General features: G+C 45.5%; 1 protein-coding gene across 1 annotated transcript in view; it reads right to left on the bottom strand.

The window, feature by feature from the left end:
• The window catches only part of LOC135900285 (sodium-coupled monocarboxylate transporter 2-like), a 76,740-nt gene extending 70,296 nt beyond the window's left edge, over positions 1-6,444 (bottom strand). Inside the window, exon 1 of the mRNA XM_065429735.2 lies at positions 6,220-6,444. The gene's annotated coding sequence lies outside the window, so the exon portion shown is untranslated. The remainder of the gene's footprint in view (positions 1-6,219) is intronic.
• Positions 6,445-7,993: the final 1,549 nt, after the last annotated feature.

Raw genomic sequence — 7,993 nt, 5'->3', positions numbered from 1 at the left:
CGAGAAAGTAGTCATTTCTGCAGGATGAATTCAGCGGTTGTGTAATGCGCTTTGAGCCGTCTGTAGCCTGTGCTGCCAAACTCCAAATCTTGGGAAAAGGGCGCGCGTTCGACGCCACACTGAGCTGCCGACTCTTACTGGCATTAAACGCCAACGATAATAAATAGAACAGTGTAGAAGCATTCGCACCACGTTCATAGTTAATGCATTGCACATTTCAAGAGGCCATCGAACTTCCATGGCACGCTGCAGTATTCATGTATTGCAGGCCGCCTAGCTGTACTGTCAGCGTTGATTCGTGACATAAACGTATGCTGCACTTTTGTCCGCTTTCGGTCATTAAAAGGTGTTAAGGAAATGTCATCCGCAATAATGTTACGCCGCGGTCTCAGAGCTAGACGCGCGAATGGAGTGCATGTTATTATGACAGCCAGTCCGTACGACCGTGTTGTCAGTTGCTGATAGCATCGGTATAAGAAGCAGGAAATAGGAAACGCTCGAATTATCAAACTTCGTGTCGCCTGCGACAGGACTCTGTGCCACAATGTCTTCTACCTTGACCTTCATACGCTCACAACCACACCAACTGAAGTGGATCATCCTCAGTGACTCCCATACGTCTTAGAGCATTACAACTTGAGAAGCGCTACTAAAGGTGATCGTGCTATAGCATATGAAGTGCAAAAGACATCTGCCAAGGCGATAGACTTTCATCGTAAGATTTTATTTCAGTGGGTTTTTAGTCCCTGTGGCATTTCAGGCAGCACGGTCGCCGATAATTTAGTACACGTGACGCATAACGAATATGAGGAAAATACCAAACTCGTAAAGCGATGAACTTCACAGTTTTCGTCAAAGTTCAGGCCAAATGTAAGGAAATAGTTGGTTTGAAAACTGTGGACGAAACGTTGTTCCATTTAATATTAATGGAAAAATACCATTCAATATTCCTGCGGTGGTACGTCAGTCCTATATGCCGACATAGTACTAAACACTCCAAGTCTACACTATAGGCACTGCGCGCAGAAAGCGTTGTTTTACATCAAATAGGCGTGGCCGAAATTTCTGTGCCCTTGCTTATCAGAATATGTTTAGCGTCTCTTGTTACGCTGCAGTATTCATGCTATGCATCGAAAAAAAAAAGAAAGACAAAGGGATAAATTTCGCGCTCTGGACAAATAGCCGTTTTCACAGGAAAAAATATTGGGGACATGCTTAAAAATTGACAGTCACTTCAGTATTCTTATGGGATTTGAATGCAAAAGCACTATGACTTCTCTAATTGGTTACGTCCATGATACGTGAATTCATACATTGTCACGTGTCCTCCACAACTCTACCTTAATCCACCTCAATCCAACTTGCTATAACTTGTGCCAACCTTAATTCACTTTAATACTTAATCCTAAACTATATTGAGGCGCCATTGCCGGCTCACCATCGCAATCTTTATGTAACCCAAGTTAATCGACCCAACTTTTCTTGCAGGGTGAAATAGAAATGTGCAGATCCAACGCACATGTTGGAATCTATGTGATGCGAAGCTTTATTAAACTGGTTAATTTAATTTTTTAGAACTAACGGCGATGCGTTCAATTTCGTCTACTGTCATCGTAGTACGTGGCGTGTAATCACATACAATATTTATGTTCATCGACCACAAAGGTCACAGCTATGTTGTCACAGAATTCACACAACATCAAGCAACATTTGAGGCTTCTGTACCTCTTGCCTCACAGTGGGGCATACTCATTCTGGGGCCTTGGCCGAGAACGAGCCCACAGCCGGTGGCCAATACCGGATGACTAAAAAAAGAAAATCAAAGAAGCCATCAAGTGACACGACATTGATAGATCGACATGGGCTTTAAGGATATCTGTGAGCCGACATCATAAGTTCAGGCTTTATGTAGGAAGAGTTTTTGTTTTTGCACAATGGATCAAAGCAGAAAGCTGGGCTAGTTGGTGTATCATCATTATTGAAAAGACTAGCGCAATATAGCAGGGACAAAGACAGTTGCAGAAAACCGGTTGGACAAAACCGGTTGCAGAACGCCGGTTTTCCGAAAGAGATCGTGACGGCTGTGGCGGAATGCCTTCTGAAAGAAATCAGAGCAGGTGGACGTCCTGGCGTAGCAGCCGAAAAAAGCTGCAAGAAGCTGAAACGTACAGCTATTCCGTACGTGCACCAGCTATCGCACCGGCTGAGGAAAGTTGGTGAAAAGTGCGGCGTGGACGTGATGTTCACTGCCCCCGAAAAGCTGGTGCGCATGTGCAAAGCCGTAAACGAGAAGCATAAACCGGTCTGCGCCAAAAAACATGAATGCAAGTTTGTACCCTGCATGGTTGGGGTCGTGTACCGCATACCTCTCTCATGCGGTAGATGCTACGTGGGGCAGACTGGACGCTGCCTAAATGAACGGCTACGAGAGCACCGAACGCTAGTAGATTCATTAGCGGGGGGCGGCCATTTGGCCATGCACTGTAAGCGATGCGGGTGCGTGCCTGCGTTTGACGCCACGTGTGTGCTTGGTAGGGGAGGCACAAGGTGGGGGCGCGAGATTAGTGAGGCATATCACATAGACAGGGAGGGTGATAACTGTGTCAGCACGGCTTCACTTGCCTTGTCCAGAAAAGAAAAAAATGTACTTACAGATCAGTCTGCCACATTTTGATTAGAATGAGTTTGTACTATTCTAACACTGTGTGCGCATGCACCAACGAAATGTATATATGTACCTTCTCTTGCTGTAAAAAACCAGTTGATGTTTAGCGCTCGTCCTGTCGTCTTCTCTGTCTTTGTCCCTGCTATATTGCGCTAGTCTTTTCAATAATGCACAATGGAATCGCGCATATTTGGTCAGCATACAAGGGTTGATGAAGTCGAGGGCCTGGCGAACTCTCGTCTGGTCGCGAAGAATCTTAATTGCCGAGAACAGGAAACAAACGCCGACCAAGGTGCTTTTTTTTATTGTTTACTCATGTTTCCCCCCCCCCCTCCCTCGGAAATCTTAACCCGATCTGCGCTCGCACTTTACGTCATGCACTCAACCGGGTATAACCTCGCTCTATAACCTCGAACCGCGAACGAATAGCCTCGAATAACCTCGAACCACGAATAACCACGAATAACCTCGAACTAAGCAATTGAAGTTAATCAACAAGCGTAAGACAGCTGACATAAGGAAGTATAATATGGATAGAATTGAACATGCTCTCAGGAACGGAGGAAGCCTAAAAACAGTGAAGAAGAAACTAGGAATTGGCAAGAATCAGATGTATGCGTTAAGAGACAAAGCCGGCAATATCATTACTAATATGGATGAGATAGTACAAGTGGCTGAGGAGTTCTATAGAGATTTGTACAGTACCAGTGCCACCCACCACGATAATGGAAGAGAAAGTAGTCTAGAGGAATTCGAAATCCCACAGGTAACGCCGGAAGAAGTAAAGAAAGCCTTGGGAGATATGCAAAGGGGGAAGGCAGCTGGGGAGGATCAGGTAACAGCAGATTTGTTGAAGGATGGTGGGCAGATTGTTCTAGAGAAACTGGTCACCCTGTATACGCAATGCCTCATAACGTCGAGCGTACCGGAATCTTGGGAAAACGCTAACATAATCCTAATCCATAAGAAAGGCGACGCCAAAGACTTGAAAAATTATAGACCAATCAGCTTACTGTCCGTTGCCTACAAACTATTTACTAAGGTAATCGCAAATAGAATCAGGAACACCTTAGACTTCTGTCAAGCAAAGGACCAGGCAGGATTCCGTAAAGGCTACTCAACAATAGATCATATTCATACTATCAATCAGGTGATAGAAAAATGTGCGGAATATAACCAACCCTTATATATAGCTTTCATTGATTATGAGAAAGCATTTGATTCTGTCGAAACCTCAGCAGTCATGGAGGCATTACGGAATCAGGGTGTAGACGAGCCATATGTAAAAATACTGAAAAATATCTATAGCGGCTCCACAGCCACCGTAGTCCTCCATAAAGAAAGCAACAAAATCCCAATAAAGAAAGGCGTCAGGCAGGGAGATATGATCTCTCCAATGCTATTCACAGCATGTTTACAGGAGGTATTCAGAGACCTGGATTGGGAAGAAATGGGGATAAAAGTTAATGGAGAATACCTTAGTAACTTGCGATTCGCTGATGATATTGCCTTGCTTAGTAACTCAGGGGACCAACTGCAATGCATGCTCACTGACCTGGAGAGGCAAAGTAGAAGAGTGGGTCTAAAAATTAATCTGCAGAAAACTAAAGTAATGTTTAACAGTCTCGGAAGAGAACAGCAGTTTACAATAGGCAGCGAGGCACTGGAAGTCGTAAGGGAATACATCTACTTAGGGCAGGTAGTGACTGCGGATCCGGATCATGAGACAGAAATAATCAGAAGAATAAGAATGGGCTGGGGTGCGTTTGGCAGGCATTCTCAGATCATGAACAGCAGGTTGCCATTATCCCTCAAGAGAAAAGTGTATAATAGCTGTGTCTTACCAGTACTCACCTACGGGGCAGAAACCTGGAGGCTTACGAAAAGGGTTCTACTCAAATTGAGGACGACGCAACGAGCTATGGAAAGAAGAATGATAGGTGTAACGTTAAGGAATAAGAAAAGAGCAGATTGGGTGAGGGAACAAACGCGAGTTAATGACATCTTAGTTGAAATCAAGAAAAAGAAATGGGAATGGCAGGACATGTAATGAGGAGGGAAGATAACCGATGGTCATTAAGGGTTACGGATTGGATTCCAAGGGAAGGGAAGCGTAGCAGGGGACGGCAGAAAGTTAGGTGGGCGGATGAGATTAAGAAGTTTGCAGGGACGGCATGGCCACAATTAGTACATGACCGGGGTTGTTGGAGAAATATGGGAGAGGCCTTTGCCCTGCAGTGGGCGTAACCAGGCTGATGATGATGATGATGAAGCAATTGCTTCGTTCTTCGTCATAAGCAAGGCTCCCGCATGGCATAGAGTTTTTTGCAATAACCGCTAGAGGGAAGTCCGGCGCTGCAATCCTTCAGCCACCATGGGAATGATGGGAAGTACTTGGATTTATCTGATCTTCGTGCTTGTGGATTTGAAACGTTCTTGTGTCGTTGTTTATCACGGCTTATATGCCTTCATTGTCGCAAATTTCAGAGCAATCCATACTTTTAGAAGTGCAGAAGATGCTGCCAACTGGCACAATCGCTGCTAATTGCAACGGTTCAGCGTGTGAGGTGGCCAAATCGAAACGCGCCAAGCGTCTTAAGGCACTGGCTTGCCCGCGATAGATTCATGAGGGCGTTTTATGTCGCTTGTCAGTGCATGCATCCGTGGCTAATCTGCATTATCGGGATTCTGTGCTAGAGACTCTGTCTTCGAATCCTGCCGTCGGACGATTTTAATAATATTGCTTTAATTATTTACGACGCATTATATTGTTGAAAATGACGAGCTTACAAAGTCACGAAGCCGTTTGAAGCCGAAACGACGAAGTTTAGGCAAATCCATGTACTTCCCATAATTCCCGTGCTAGCCAGCGTTCATTCGAGTAATTATTCCATGAAACTCGACGCCGTGTGGGGACCGAGAGGTCAGTTATAAAAAACAAAGCACCTTGGTCGGTGTCTGTTTCCTGCTCTCGTCATACAACGGCTATATAAGTCTTTTCGCAGTTACTTTATCCGGCTCACGTATAACATCTGTATATATATACATATACATATACATATATATATATATATATATATATATATATATATATATATATATATATATATCCACAAATATATCCGCCGAGATACTAGCCACCAGCCACGCCAAACGCGGGAAGGTAGGCTGAGAATGAATGAACTCTGAGGCCTTCCGGGCCAAAACCACGATTCGATTATGAGGCGCGCCGTAGTAAAGGACTCCGGAACACTTTCGACCGGAGTCCCGGTCTAAATCATCATAATTTCATTTATCAATCATTTGATAACCTTTATACGTGCCCCCAATGCACGAGAAACAGGGGTCTTTGCATTCCGCCACGATCAAAATGCGGCCGCCGTGACCGGGATTTGATCCCTCGACCTCTTGCATAGCAGCGCAACACCATATATCCGCTAAGCCACCACGGCGGGTGGGCATAGCGGAGAAAGCCTCGCATTAAGAAGTAAACTGGAGCGTACGTTGTAAGGTAAAACATCGACACGGTCATTGAGGCGGGTGGAGACCCATACCTGATCGAAACTGGAATCCCTACGTGCCTGTACAGCGATGAAGAGACGTTCCGCTGGGCAGTCGTCAAAATTCCGCCTTGTTCGAACAGAGCTGTAATCTCACACTCGCAGCTTCGTAAAATATGCGATTCTCCTTACACGTCCCTTTCGAGCGCGCCCGTGTCTTTGTATCGTGGCTATGCACGAGCGTGAGCTCCCGACCTTCGGTGCGGTGTTGAGCAAGGGGGCTGCGAAATAACGCGAAGAGGGTGAGAAAATACCGCTGCGCGCGAAAGGCGAAAGCGCGCCCTGCTCTTATCGACGTTTTCCCTGGGCGTCGAATGCGCCCGAGTACAACGTGCGAACGCAGTGGTGTACGTTCGATCGTCGCGCCTGCATCGTTATCGGCCCGCGCTATCGTGGCTGCGGACGTCATCTCCTTTGATAAACGAGCGCTGGACAAAGACGGAAATTTTCTTCCCTGGAGTATGCGATTGATAGCTGCGCCATTGAAGCGAGTGGTAACGCCTTTACACCTTTCAAACTTACGTGATGGCGAAATTACGGGTGCCTTTCACCGAAACTCGGCGCATTTATATAGTTGTAGCTGTCTTTTGAGATACAAGGCACCTTATAGTATTGTGAAGTCTTCCTGGCGTTCGCTCCGCCTGAGATATACTTGTGATCCCTTTGTTCCTCTTATCGCTGGATAAGAAGGTTGGTGAAATATAAGATAGGCATATAAGGGCCCGAGTCCCCACACAATTCTTACTTTCGGTGAAGCACAAGGGTTCATACACGCTACAGGCTACACTGCACATTCGATGCTGTCCATGCGCGCACGGCTCTAGCTGGCTCCGCAGCGAATAAGTCCGTTCGTCTTTAAGGCACGCGCAATCTATTCACAAATGTGCTACGTCTTCTAGCTGCTGCGCAGACCTTGCCTATTCATTCTAGCAACGTACCGCTTTCTAAATCGTGAGAATGGCTACGCCATCACTCCAAATGTACAGATTACCGTGACGCACTGCCTTTATTGTCAAATATGGAAGTCTGATGGGCCTACTCAGAGCGGTAAAAAGGTGCGGGCGGGGGGGGGGGGGGGTGATGGATTATTGGTCTAGCTTTTGACAAGGTACCCCTCAGTAAAGAGGACCACTCGTACACAAACCATGAACTTTGGCCAAGGCGCCATCCTGTGATCGAGTGAAAATTTGTTGGGTCCTAAAAGTGTGTAATTGTATACCTTATTTATGTCAAGAAAATCAACTTTCAGTATAAACTCAACTTTCCAGCCAAGTACCGTCTGAAAAAGCCCCTTCATCACCCTCACGGACCTTTTGTTCCCCCTTTGAAAGATCAATCAATCAATCAATCAATCAATCAATCAATCAATCAATCAATCAATCAATCAATCAATCAATCAATCAATCAATCAATGATAAAACATTTAAAGAAAAACACTTTATACAAACAGCCAAAGACTCTGTAAGTCCTGTGTCTTCTTTTTATTTATTTATTTTAGTGTGTGTTTTGCCTCTGGCCCGAATGAAAATCCCTTCGTATGCAAGAATGGTTCATAAGAACGGGCGTGGGACAGGCTGTAACAAATGAAATTGCAGCGAAGGACGCCTCCGTCCGTTGGCCTGGGACAAGTATAGTTCAACAAGGCTGACTCTTGGGCTAGTTGGTACGGTTGTCCTGTGTCTCTGTCACGTCCTTGTCTTTTCGAATTGCACTAAAGGCTTTGTCATTATGAAGAAAGTACAGTTCGAATGAAAATGCAACTCCTAAG

Source organism: Dermacentor albipictus, chromosome 1 (genome assembly GCF_038994185.2).
Source record: "Dermacentor albipictus isolate Rhodes 1998 colony chromosome 1, USDA_Dalb.pri_finalv2, whole genome shotgun sequence".
Lineage (NCBI taxonomy): Eukaryota > Metazoa > Arthropoda > Arachnida > Ixodida > Ixodidae > Dermacentor > Dermacentor albipictus.
The sequence above is the reverse complement of the archived record's forward strand: the minus strand, read 5'-3'. Positions and strand labels throughout refer to the sequence as shown.